General features: G+C 43.3%; 1 protein-coding gene across 2 annotated transcripts in view; it reads left to right on the top strand.

The window, feature by feature from the left end:
- NUCB2 (nucleobindin 2) overlaps nucleotides 1–13,954 on the top strand; it is a 122,921-nt gene that overhangs the window by 22,167 nt on the left and 86,800 nt on the right. The window lies entirely within an intron of this gene.

The following is a 13,954-nucleotide window of genomic DNA, read 5'->3' as shown; positions in this document are numbered from 1 at the left end:
GTGCGCCGAGATCGTGCCACTGCACTCCAGCCTGGGTGACAGAGCAAGACTCTCTCTCAAAAACAATGCAAAACAAAAAACCCACAGATCCTGAGGGGAGAAACATGGCAGTTCTTGGCCTCCTCCGGGGCCCTGAGTATTGCTATACACACAGGAGACATTCAGTACCCAAGTGATTATTGATATAATTCAAGAGATTCAATGGTAATGAATCACCAGAGCAAGACGGTGTCTTGCTCTCTCGCCCAGGCTGGAGTGCAGTGGCCAGATCATAGCTCACTGCAGCCTCAACTCCTGGGCTCAAGGGATCTTCTTGCCTCAGCTTCCTGAGTAGCTGGGACCATAGGCAGTTGCCACCACACACAGCTGTTTTTTAAAAACTTTTTTTGTAGATATGGGGATCTCTTCATCTTGCCCAGGCTGGTCTCAAACTCCTGGGCTCAAGCAATCCTCCTACCACAGCCTCCCAAGTAGCTAGGACTCATGTGTACAGCTAATTTTTTTTTTTTTCTTTGAGACAGGGTTTCACTCCTGTCTCCCAGGCTGGAGTGCAATGATGCCATCTCAGCTCACTGCAGCCTCTGCCTCCCCAGTTCAGGAAATCCTCCTGCCTTGGCCTCCCGAGTAGCCGAGACTACAGACGCGCACCACCACATCTGGTGAATTTTTGTATTTTGCAAAGACAGGGTTTTGCCATGTTGCCCATGTTGGTCTGGAATTCCAGGGCTCAAATGACCCGCCCCCCTCGGCCTCCCAAAGTGCTGGGACTATAGGCCTGAGCCAAGGCATCTGGCCCCGAATTGATTTTTTTTTTTTTTTTTTTTGCATTTTACTTTAGCTCCAGCAGAGGGAGCCAGGTCCATGTTGATTAAAGGCCAAACAAAAAATCCAAAATGAAAGAATAACAAAAATGGGAGGTTCAGGCAAAGAGATTCCTTTTTCAAAGAAAATGCCGTCTAATTTCCGAAGTATTGTATTTCCGCCTTCCTGTGGAATCCCTGAGCAGCTCTTTCCTCTCTGAGACTTTAGGGCATAAATCTGAAGTTGAGACAGGTCACAATAGAAAACTTTCACTTTTTTGAGTCCTTTTCAAGGCACAGAATGTCAATTTGTGTAAACATTGTTTGAGGCTGAAGACTCAGCTTAAATTTACCCATTTATGGGCCAGGCGTGGTGGCTCATGCCTGTTAATCTCAGCACTTTGGGAGGTTGAGGTGGGCAGATCACCTGAGGTCAGGAGTTCGAGACCAGCCTGGCCAACATGGCGAAACCCCATCTCTACTAAAAATACAAAAATTAGCTGGGCGTGGTGGCACATGCCTGTAATCCCACTACTCAGGAGGCTGAGGCAGGAGAATCACTTAAACCTGGGAGGAGGTTGCAGTGAGCAGAGATCATGCCACTCCACTCCAGCCTAGGCAACAGAATGAGACTGTCTCAAAAAACAAAAAAGCGATAAAACATAACATAAAAATTACCATCTTAATCGTTTTTAAATATACGGTTGAGTGATATTAAGGACATTCATATCATTGCACAACCATCACCACCATCAATCTCCAGAACTCTTTTCATCTTGTGAAACTGAAAGTCTGTACCCATTAAATAACTCCCATTTCCCCCTCCCACCTAGTCCCTGGCAACCACAATCCTACTTTCTGTCTCTATTGATTTGACTACTCTAGGTACTTCACAAAGTGGAATCATACAGTATTTGCCTTTTTGTGACTGGCTTATTTCACTTAGCATTATGTCCTCAAGGTTCATCCATGTTGTAGCATGTGTCAGAATTTCTTTCTTTTTAAGGCTAAACAATATTTGCATATGTATACCACACTTTGTTTATCCATTTACCTATTGGTGGACACTTGGTTGTCTTCCACCTTTTGGCTATTATGAATAATGCTGCTATGAACATGGATATATAAAAACTTTTTTTTTTTTGAGACCTTGTTTTCAGTTCTTTTGGGTATATACCCAGAAGTGGAATTGCTAGATTGTATAATAATTCTATTTTTAATGTTTTGAGGAACCACTACACTCTTTTCCATAGTGGCTGCACCATTTTACGTTTCCACCAGCCAAAAATAAGGGTTCCAATTTTTCCACATCCTAATCAAAACTTACTATTTTCCATTTTCTTTCTTTTTATAGTAGCCATACTAATGGGTGTCAGGTGGTATCTCATTGTGGTTTTGTGGTTTCTTTTTTAATCAACATGAAATCTGCATAAGGTTACAAAGTCAAATAATGCATTTCTACAAGGTTTGTAAGGTCCTCAGCCCTATCCTATCCTCTTTGTCCCCCAATCCTGCTCCCTACAGACAGCCATTTTCAACACTTTTAGTTCTTCTGGTCCATGAACCCACATTCTTAAGTAATATGCTAATCGTATTATTTTATTTTATATATATATGTTTTGAGACAGAGTCCCGCTCTGTCGCCCAGGCTAGAGTGCAGTGGTATGATCTCGGCTCACTGCCACCTCCACTTCCCAGGTTCAAGCAATTCTCCTGCCTCAGCCTCCCAAGTAGCTGGGATCACAAGCATGCGCCACCATGCCTAACTAATTTTTGTGTTTTTAGTAGAGACAGAGTTTCACCATGTTGGCCAGGCTGGTCTGGAACTCCTGGCCTCAAGTGATCCACCAGCCTTGGCCTCCCAAACTTTTGGGATTACAGGCATGAGCCACTGCACCCAGCCTGTCTTATTTTTTATTTTTTGAGACAAAGTCTCACTCTGTCACCTAGGCCGGTGTGCAGTGGTGGTGGATAGGTTGTTTTCTAAGCCTGCTACTTAGTTGTCATTTAGGGACTTCTGTAACTTTTACAAATTCTAAGCAAATTAAAAGTTCACATGAGAAACATTGTCTGACATTAGCTTTGGATGAGTCCTCTTTGGGTTCTTAAGATGGTGAGTTCCAGCCTCCATTCCTTTGGTATTATACTAATCCTTCCACAGCACAGCTGCTGTGCCACTGCTGCCCGGGGCTCTAAGAGTTACATAGGGCAATAAAACAGATGAAGAAACAACAGGAAAATACACAGTAGGCTCTTTACAAAAAAGTTGGAAAAATACATATGGAAAGAATGAGGGAAAATAATTCCAATCCTCTTGTATTCTCATAACCAAAGATAACCTCTATGAATATTTTTATTTCCTCCCCTTGGCTTTTAAAAAATTAAGCCTAGGTGTATATGTGTATGTGTATTGTAATCATATTGTATATCCAATTTTATGTTTTGTAGGTTTTTTTGTTTTGTTTTGTTTTGTTTGAGACAGAGTCTCACTCTGTCGCCTAGGCTGGAGTGCGGTGCAACCTCCACCTCGCCGTTTTGAGGGAGTCTCCTGCTTCAGCCTCCCGAGTAGCTGGGATTACAGGCACCCACCACCACACCTGGCTAATTTTTGTATTTTTAGTAGAGACGAAGTTTCACCATGTTGGCCAGACTGGTCTTGAACTCCTGACCTCAGGTGATCCACCCACCTTGGCTCCCAAAATGTTGGGATTACAGGCGTGAGCCACTGCACTCAGCCTTGTTTTGTTTTAGGAGACAATGTCTTGCTCTGTTGCCCAGGCTGGAGTGCCATGGTGTCATCATAGCTCACTGCAGCTTCAACCTCCTTGACTCAAGTGAGCCTCCTGCCTCAGCCTCCCAAGTAGCTGAGATTATAGGCATGCGTCACTGCACCTGGTTAATTTTATTTTATTTTTTTATAGAGATAGGGTCTTGCTATGTTGATCAGGCTGGGTTCAAACCCTTGGCTTCAGGTGATCTGCCCACCTCAGTCTCCCAAAGTGCTAAGATTACAGATGTGAGCCACTGCACTCAGCCTATGTCTTAATTTTTAATAACAATGTTATATTATTGTTTTTCTAGGGGTTTATAAATTATTCAGAAACATCCTTTTAAATGCCTGCATAATAGCCCATCCGGTTGAAATACCATAATTAATATATCTTCTATTATTGTACCTTTAGGTGTTTACCAATTTTCTACTGTTACAAATAATGTTTTGGTAAATACTTTGTCATAAACCTCTTTTTTTTTTTTTTTTTTTGAGACAGAGTCTCGCACTGTCACCCCAGCTGGTGTGCAGTGGTGCAATCCCGGCTCGCTGCAACCTCCGCCTCCCAGGTTCAAGAGATTCTCCTGCCTCAGCCTCCTGAATAGCTAGGATTACAGACACCTGCCATCATGCCCAGCTAATTTTTTGTATTTTTAGTAGAGATCAGGTTTCACTATTTTGGCCAGGCTGTTCTTGAACTCCTGACCTCGTGATCCGCCCGCCTCGGCCTCCCAAAGTGCTGGGATTACAGGCGTGAGCCACTGCGCCCGGCCAACTCTTTTTTTTTTTTTTTTTTGAGACAGAGTCTCACTCTGTCACTCAGGCTGGAGTGCAGTGGCTTGATCTTGGCTCACTGCAACCTCTGCCTCCCAGGTTCATGCGATTCTTGTGCCTCAACCTCCCAAGTAGCTGGGATTGCAGGCACCTGCCACCATGCCCAGCTAATTTTTGTATCTTTAGTAGAGATGGGGTTTCATCATGTTGACCAGGCTGGTCTTGAACTCCTGACCTTAAATTATCCACCCACCTTGGCCTCCCAAAGTGCTGGGATTACAGGCATGAGCCACTGCAGCCGGCCATCATAAAACTTTTTACGTATTTGGGATTCTTTCCTTTATACAGAATTTTACAAAGTCAAAGGATATGAACATTTTTAAGGCTGAAAATATAATGCCACTTCAAGGATGCATACTCAGAGACTGAAACTCTTAAACTCTTAAATGATCATGATATATTTTATACTCTTTAGAGGCTTCATTTGAATGCAGCCGTCTTTGATGGGAAATGATTAAATTGCTACCCATCCAGATTTAATATGTATAGTTCATGACAGAAAGAGAAACCTCTTAAGTAAACTGTCTCTGCTTCTCCAAGCTGTAAAATCTTAGAAGATGCCCAGGACAGAATGGCTCAGAAATGCTACGAGTAGGATCCAAAATATGTTTATTAGCCCTCTTATGTAAGAAGTGCTCTGTCCTCTGACATACCACAGAGAAAACAGCCTATGCTCTGGGCATGTCTGTATTCTGTCTCTCTCAATAGCACATTATCACACAGCACATTGTGGAACTTTCAATACCTATAGAACCTTGAGGATGTGCTAAGATGTTCTTGATCAAATCCTGATTCAGTCATTTCCTTGGATATTAAACCCTTCACCTCTCAGGCTGTATTGCTGGCTCTAACAAAGGGCTGGAATCCTCCTTGTGTAAAAAACTTTCCCTCTTGATTGCCCTCAACAAAGTGAACAGTGGATGTCTTTAACAGTAAGCTTCTTGGCTGAGTATGGTGGCTCATGGCTAGATTCCCAGCATTTTGGGAGGCTGAGCCAGGAGGGTCACTTGAGCCCAGGAGTTCGAGACCAACCTGGGCAACATAGCAAGATCCTGTCTCTACTATAAAAATAAATTAAAATAAAATTAGCTGGGCGAGGTGGTGTGCACCTGTAGTCCCAGCTACTCGGGAAGCTGAGACAAGAGGATTTCTGGAGCCCAGGGGTTCAAGGCTGCAGTGAGCTATGATGGCACCACTCCTTTCCAGTCTGGGCAACCGAGCAAGACCCTATCTCAAAAATAAATAAATTAGGCCGGGCGTAGTGGCTCACGCCTGTAATCCCAGCACTTTGGGAAGCCGAGGCGGGCGGATCACGAGGTCAGCAGATCGAGACCATCCTGGCTGACACGGTGAAACCCCGTCTCTACTAAAAATACAAAAAAATTGGCCGGGCGTAGTAGCAGGCACCTGTAGTCCCAGCTACTCGGCAGGCTGAGGCAGAAGAATGGTGTGAACCCGGGAGGCAGAGCTTGCAGTGAGCCGAGATAGCGCCACTGCAGTCTGGCCTGGGCAACAGAGCAAGACTCCGTCTCAAAAAAAAATAAAATAAATAAATAAATAAAAATTAAAATTAAAAAAAGAATTAACTTATGTGGCCAGGCACAGTGGCTCATGCCTGCTATCCCGGAACTTTGGGAGGCTGAGGCAGGCAGATTGCTTCAGCCCAGGAGTTCAAGACCAGCCTGGGCAACATGGCAAAACCCCAGCTGTACAAAAAATACAAAAATTAGTCAGGCATAGTGGTGCACGCCTGTAGTCCCAGCTACTGAGGAGGCTGAGGTAGGAGGATTGCTTGAGCCTGGGCAGCAGAGGTTACAGTGAGCTGAGATGGTGCCACTGCACTCCAGCCTGGGAGACAGAGCGAGACCTTGTCTTAAAAAAAAAAAAATTAAGAACAAAGGCAAAAACATGATCAAAACTCATCACTTCTTAATTATTTTTGCTACATTTCACCATGATCTATGTTTTGAGGTTACTTATATCTACTGCATCTGTATTGTAGAAATCCTATGTAATGGTATGCAGTAACTGCACATCTCCCAATTCTGTACTCAGTGACATGGCAAGATTGGCAATGGTGGAAGTATTTACCCCTGCAAATGTTACAGATCAGAACTTTCCCCCCTCCTACTCCCAGAGGGTCAGTTCTTAACCCTGAACTAGTACTCCATGCATTGTTGACACATTAGTTGTAGAGCAGACCAAACAAGCTACTCAATTGAAAAGTAAGAGCTTCAGTCAGCCTGACTCCAAATTTGTCTCTGCTAATTTAGGGAAAGCACAGCCGGGCATGGTGGCTCACACCTGTAATCCCAGCACTTTGGGAGGCTGAGGCGGGCAGATCACGAGGTCAGGAGATTGAGACCATCCTGGCTAACACGGTGAAACCCCGTCTCTACTAAAAATACAAAAAATTAGTCAGGCGTGGTGGCACGTGCCTGTAGTCTCAGCTACTTGGGAGGCTGAGGCAGGAGAATGGCTTGAACCCCGGAGGCGGAGGTTACAGTGAGCTGAGATCGCGCCATTGTACTCCAGCCTGGGAGACAGAGCAAGACTCCATCTCTTACCAAAAAAAAAAAAAAAAGAAAAGAAAAAATCGAAAAATTTCAAACATATAGAAAAGTAGGGAGAATAGTATAAGAATCTCTGTGTACCCATCACCCAACTTCAGCCATGATCGTGATCAGTATATTGTCTTGTTTCAACTGTATACCCACCCACTTTCCCCTACACTTGGATGACTTGAAGCAACTCCTGGCCATCATATCATTTTATTCAGTATTTATCTCTAAAAAATAAAAAGTCTTTTAAGAGTTGATTAACACATTGGCCAGATGCAGTGGCTCATGCCTGTAATCCTAACACTTTGGGAGGCCAAGGTGGGTGGATCACCTGAAGTCAAGAGATTGAGACCAGCCCAGCCAACATGGTGAAACCTGTCTCTACTAAAAATACAAAAATTAGCCAGCCATGGTGGTGCGCACCTGTAATCCCAGCTACTCAGGAGGCTGAGGCAGGAGAACCACTTGAACCTGGGGGACAGAGGTTTCATTGAGCTGAGATCTCGCCACTGCACTCCAGCCTGGGCGACAGAGCAAGACTCCATCTCAAAAAAAAAAACCCAAAAAACAAACAAACAAAAAGTTGATTAACCCATTGTAATAGAGAGATTAACTGAGACTCTGAAGTTAAATAACATTCCCAAAGTGACCAAAACTGGTAAGTATATTAACCAAACTTCAAATACAAAACAATCTGTCTTCCTTTACATTCATTTACTGACTGATATAAAAATCCATGATCTGAAGATTAGGCAGCAAAACTGTAAATTCCAATAACAAATCTTAGCATTCTAAAATTTAATTTAAGTTATTAATTTATTTTTATTTATTTATTTATTTATTTATTTATTTATTTATTTATTTATTTTTGAGATAGAGTCTTGCTTTATTGCCCAGGATGGAGTGCAGTCCACGATCTTGGCTCACTGCAACCTCCGCCTCCTGGGTTCAAGCAATGCTTTGGCCTCGGCCTCCTGAGTAGCTGGGATTACAAGCATGTACCACCAAGCATGGCTAATTTTTGTATTTTTAGTAGAGACAGGGTTTCACTATGTTGACCAGGCTGGTCTCAAACTCCTGACCTCAGGTGATCTGCCCGTCTCAGCCTCCCAAAGTGCTGGGACTACAGGCGTGAGCCATCACGTCCAGCCACATTTTAAAATTTTAAAAGAAATCCGACTAGAATAAAAGCACAGTCATTCAACACTGAGCAGTAACAGGCCCACAGATTAAGTTCCTTTGGATTTATTTTTATTTTGGCTAAAAGGATTTATCTTGATCTTTGAAGGCATCAAGCATGAAGGGTGAAACCAGAGGACCAATTGTGCATGGTGGATAACTGAGCAAAATGGTTGTTCTCTTCAGCTTCCAGCACTAAAACATACCTTAACAGTTGCTTGTGGTGTCATACTTTCAAAAAGAAGTACTATATTCCTAGCAGTGTGATTATTTAAAGGAAAAGCATGCAGATAGAAGCTGCACATGGGGAATTAAACTTAAATTGCCTGGCAACGTGACAGCTTTCAGCAAATGTTAATGATGATGATAGTGATCATAATGATGAGGTTGACACATGACATATGAACCACGTGCAGGAGCAGGAAAGCAAGTCAGTCACAAGTCTGTACATAATAGCTTGCAAAGCAGGTTTGGAGCTTGCCTGAGGAAGAGGCCAAAGAGGTGGTGTGTATATTGCAACACCTAAAACCACAGGCTTTGGAGCTGGCTTAAATTCTGACCTCCTACTACCAAATGTGTAACATTACATAAATTCCTTAACATCCCTGAGCCTCACTTTGCTCACTTGTAAAATGGGGATAATAGTATCTATTGCATAGTGTTGTTGTCCTCACAACATAAATAAGATTAAATAAGATTATGGAGACCAGGTGAGGTGGCTCATGCCTGTAATCCCAGCACTTTGGGAGGCAGAGGTGGGCAGATCGCTTGAGGTCAGGAGTTCAAGACCAGCTTGGCCAACATGAAGAAACCCCAGCTCTAACAAAAATACAAAAATTAGCCTGGCATGTTGGCATGTGCGTGTAATCCCAGCTACTAGGGAGGCGGAGGCAGGAGAATCACTTGAACCTGGGAGGCGGAGGTTGCAGTGAGCTGAGATCGGGCCAGTGCACTCCAGCTTGGGCAACAGAGCGAGACTCCATCTCACACACACACACACAAAAATAAATAAATAAAAATAAGATCAGGTGAGTGGCATATGGTTATATCACATTGTTTGGGGGTTACCAGGATATGCACCCCAATCTGAGAAAATGAGAGACATAGGATTGCTTTTAAGAAGTAGATGAAGGAGACTAAAGTTTCCCAGGTTGGTAATATGCCGACACCATGGATTGCATTAAGGTATCTAGAGAAATACAGTGTCATTGAGAAGGGGTAAACATGCCAGGTTTACTTGGTGACCTGAGGAGGATCTAGCCTCTTAGGTAAGTCAACAGAGAGAAATGAGGGCATGCAGCTTTCAAATATGTCAATCCTTTGACAGTGATGTCTCTCTGTTGATGACTGGATTAGCATTTGGCATTTGGCTCTTGTGTATTTTGGGCAGCCCAAGTCTGTCTCTGAGGCTCTGGTCACGCTGGGGACTTTCAAAGGAAAGGACAGATCAAGCCAGACTTGCTTTAGACACTGTTATGGGATGAATTATATCCCCACTGACATATCATATTTTGAAGTCCTAACCCTCAGTACCTCAGAAAGTGACTGTATTTGGAGATAGGACCTTTAAAGAGATGATTAAGTTAAATGAGATGGTTAGGGGGCCCTAATTCTATCTGACTGACGTCCTCATAAGAAGAGGAGATTAGGACACACAGAGAGACACTAGGGAGGCAAACACACAGAGAAAGGGCCATATGAGGAAACAGCAAGAAAGCAGTCATCTTAGCAAAGCATGGAAGCTTACACCTGGAATCTCAGCACTTTGGGAGGCTGAGGCGGGTCGATCACTTGAGCCCAGGAGTTTAAGATCAGCCTGGGCAACATGGTGAAACCCTGTCTATACAAAAAGTACAAAAAATTAGCTGGGCATGGTGGTGCATGTCTGTGGTCCCAGCTACCCCAGAAGCAGAGGTGGGAGGATCACTTGAGCCCAGGAAGTCGAGGCTGCAGTGAGCTGAGATCATGCCACTGCACTCCAGCCTGGGCATGGAAGTGAGACTTTGTCTCAAAAAAAAAAAAAAAAAGAAAGAAAAAGAAAGCGGCCATCTACAAGGCAAGGAGAGGGGCCTCAGAAGAAACCAAACCTGCTTACAACTTGATCTTGATTTCCAGTCTCCAGAACTTCAGGAAAATAAATTTATGTTGTTTAAGCCACTCAAGTTGTGGAATTTTGTTATGGCAGCCCTACCAGACTAATATAGACAGTGCCAAGAAAAATCACCTGAGGGGTCTTATTACAGTGTAGATTTGGATTCATTAGATCTAGGAGGGAGCATGAGATGCCTTTTTTTTTTTTTTGAGAAAGAGTCTTGCTCTGTTGCCCAGGCTGGAGTGCGGTGGTGAGTTCGTGGCTCACTGCAACGTCTGCCTCCCAGGTTCAAGCGATTCTCCTGCCTCAGCCTCCCGAGTAGCTGGGATTACAGGCATGGACTATCACAGCCAGCTAATTTTTGTGTTTTTGGTAGAGACGGTTTCACTATGTTGCCCAGGCTGGCCTCGAACTCTTGACCTCAAGTGATCCACCCGCCTAGGCTTCCCAAAGTGCTGGGACTACAGGCAAGAGCCACTGCTCCCAGCCTGAGATGCCAAATTTCTAACTAGCTCTCAATTGATACTGATGCTGCTGGGTCACACTTTGAGCAGCAAAGCTGCAAACAACCATCAACACTTCCAGTTACACTTCTACTTTTCTTTCTTTCTTTCTTTCTTTCTTTCTTTCCTTCCTTCCTTCCTTCCTTCTTTCCTTCCTTCTTTCCTTCCTTCCTTCCTTCCCTTTCCCTCCTTCCCTCCTCTTCCTTCCTCTTTCTCCTTCCTTCCCTCCTTCCTTTCCTTCCTTTCTTCCTTCCTTCTCTCTCTTTCTCTTCCTCCCCTTCCTTCCTTCCCTCCCTCTCTCCCCTCTTCCCTTCCCTCCCTCCCTCCCTTCCTTCGTGTCACCCAGGATGGAATGCATCATGGCCCAATCATAGCTTACCACAACCTTGAACTCTTGGGCTAAAGCAGTCCTCTGGCCTTGGCCTCCCGAAGTGCAAGGATTATAGGCATGAGCCATTGCGCCTGGCCGTACCACTGTTTTCAACAAGGATTCATCCATAATATTTATCATCCCCTCTATTTTGAAGGTCATAAATGTCCAATTCAGAACCTAATGCTTGCTGTTTAGGCCCTCAATATCTAGAGACTTAGAGCAAGCCTTTGACTTGTTTCGTTTGCCTTTGTCCCTTTATACCTAGACATGGGATAGGGCAGTAATAGGTGTCCAAATCTCCCTCTCTCTGGGCCAGGGCAGGACCAGCACTGGCTAAATGGCTGCTTAAGCCAGGTGTCTTGCCTGAGGTAGACTGAAGCTGAGAGAGAACCTCGGGGAGGCTCAAAGGCAAAAGGAGAGACAGCTGAATCGAATCTGGTCAGTGTAGCCGGGCATGGTGGCGTGCACCTCTATTCCCAGCTACTTGGGAGGCTGAGGCCAGAGGACCTCTTGAGCCCAGGAGTTTGAGGCTGCAGTGAGCTATGATTGAGCCACTGCACTCCAGTCTGGGAGACAGAGTGAGACTCCAACTCTTAAAAAAAAAAAAAGAAAAAAGAAAGAAAAGAAACTAGTTGGTGAACTTACTGGGCAGGAGCTGGATAAGTGGGAAGATAGCCTGAGAGGAGGGTGAGTGATTGCTTTAGCACCAGGTGACTTCAAACTATTTGGTTTAGAGAGGCAGAGTCTGATAGACCCTGAACTTGCAGCTAGCATAATGGTATCATCACTGCTGTTACAGGCGAGGCTGAATTTGAATAGATAACATTTACAAGCTATATTCAGACTTGAATTTGCTGAAATAAGGGACAGGCAATTCAGGGCATTTGAGAGTATCTTATTTTTCAAAATTTATATTTGCTCATCTGAAAAAATGAGAGAGATAAATGAAAATGAATGGATTGGCCAGGTGTGGTTTCTCATGCCTGTAATCCCAGCACTTTGGGAGGCCGAGGCGGGAAGATCACTTGAGGTTAGGAGTTCGAGACCAGCCTGGCCGACATAGTGAAAACCTGTCTCTACTAAAAATTCAAAAATTAGCCAGGCGTCATGGCAAATGCTTTTAATCCCAGCTACTTGGGAGGCTGAGGCAGGAGAATTGCTTGAACCTGGGAGGGAGAGGTTGCAGTGAGCCTAGAACATGCCATTGCACTCCAGCCTGGGGCAACAGAGCAACAGTATCTAAAAAATAAAAAATAATAAAAAAAATAGAAAATGAATGGATTATGTGAAACTTAGTTATAGACAAGATTAAAATTCATCTGTAATCTTTAGATGAGTGGTGTTATATGAGAATAAAGTACAATGTGTCAGAAGAAACAATTACCACTGTGCTAATAAACTATCACTTAGTTACAAAAATAAAATCCTTCAAGTCCTCAAACTTGCCCCTGTGGTTTTTCCTCTCACAAAGGAAATCCTATTATAATTCTTAAATCCAAATGAAGGCATTTTAATATTTCCTTTTCCTGCAAGCTAAATGTCTTATTGAATTATAAAACAGAAAATTTTCATCTCAGAAAGTTTTACTGAATTTTTTGTATCCCCCAAATAATGTTTAAAGCTGTTCAAAGTTTTAATTATTACAAAACACTTAAGATAAAAGCTTGTAATCCCTCAAAGCAAATCACAACAAATCCAAGGGCTTTCTTTTCTTCAAAGTGAACTGTCTAAATAAAAGGGGAAAACTGTGTAATAAGCTAAGCACAATATTGTTGGCTGCGTTATAATAACCAAGAGGCACACAATGGCTTGGGGTCTAGCAAGCAACAAAGCATAATTCTTCATCACATAGTCTTCACTTTGATTTCAGCTAGATGTCTGACCATGGTGAACCACTTTATCAACATTAGCCTCCCTTTTCTTCTCTGTAAAATGAGGGATTGTTTCCAAGTCTTTGCTATTGTGAATAGTGCCACAAAGATAGACTGGATTAAGAAAATGTGGCACATATACACCATGGAATACTATGCAACCATAAAAAATGATGAGTTCATGTCCTTTGTAGGGACATGGATGAAGCTGGAAACCATCATTCTCAGCAAACTATTGCAAGGACAAAAAACCAAACACCGCATGTTCTCACTCATAGGTGGGAATTGAACAATGAGAACACATGGACACAGGAAGGGGAACATCACACACCGGGGCCTGTTGTGGGGTGGAGGGAGGGGGGAGGGATAGCATTAGGAGATATACCTAATGTTAAACAATGAATTAATGGGTGCAGCACACCAACATGGCACATGTATACATATGTAACAAACCTGCACGTTGTGCACATGTACCCTAAAACTTAAAGTATAATAATAATAAAAACAAACAAACAAACAAAAAACATTAAGTTAAAAAAAAATGAGGGATTGGACTAGTTGGTACCTAGTCCCCACGTTTCATTGATTCAGTAAAAGCCTGCTTTTGATTTTGAGAGCATCAAAAACTATTTACCATCAAAAAGATCATTGAAAAGTAAGAGGGGACCCAAGAGGTGAAGCAGCTCTCCCCTGGTTACACAGAAGCAGAGCTGGGATTAAACTCCAAGATGTCTGACTTCCAGGACAGGAGCATTTTCCATAATGTCATGCAGCTTGAAATTCTTTCCAGAGATGAGCTTTCCTGCTATAAGTATGAAATTGTAACCAAAATAAACTACATAAAACATTAAGCTAACATAACTTCTTTCTTTCTTTTTTTTTTTTTTTTTGAGACAGGTTGTCATTCTGTCACCCAGGCTGGAGTGCAGTGGCACGATCTCAGCTCACTGCAACCTCTGCCTGCTGGGTTC

Source organism: Hylobates moloch, unplaced genomic scaffold (genome assembly GCF_009828535.3).
Source record: "Hylobates moloch isolate HMO894 unplaced genomic scaffold, HMol_V3 SCAFFOLD_11, whole genome shotgun sequence".
Taxonomy (NCBI): Eukaryota; Metazoa; Chordata; class Mammalia; order Primates; family Hylobatidae; genus Hylobates; species Hylobates moloch.
Note: the sequence above shows the minus strand (reverse complement) of the source record. Positions and strands in the feature narration are given on the sequence as shown.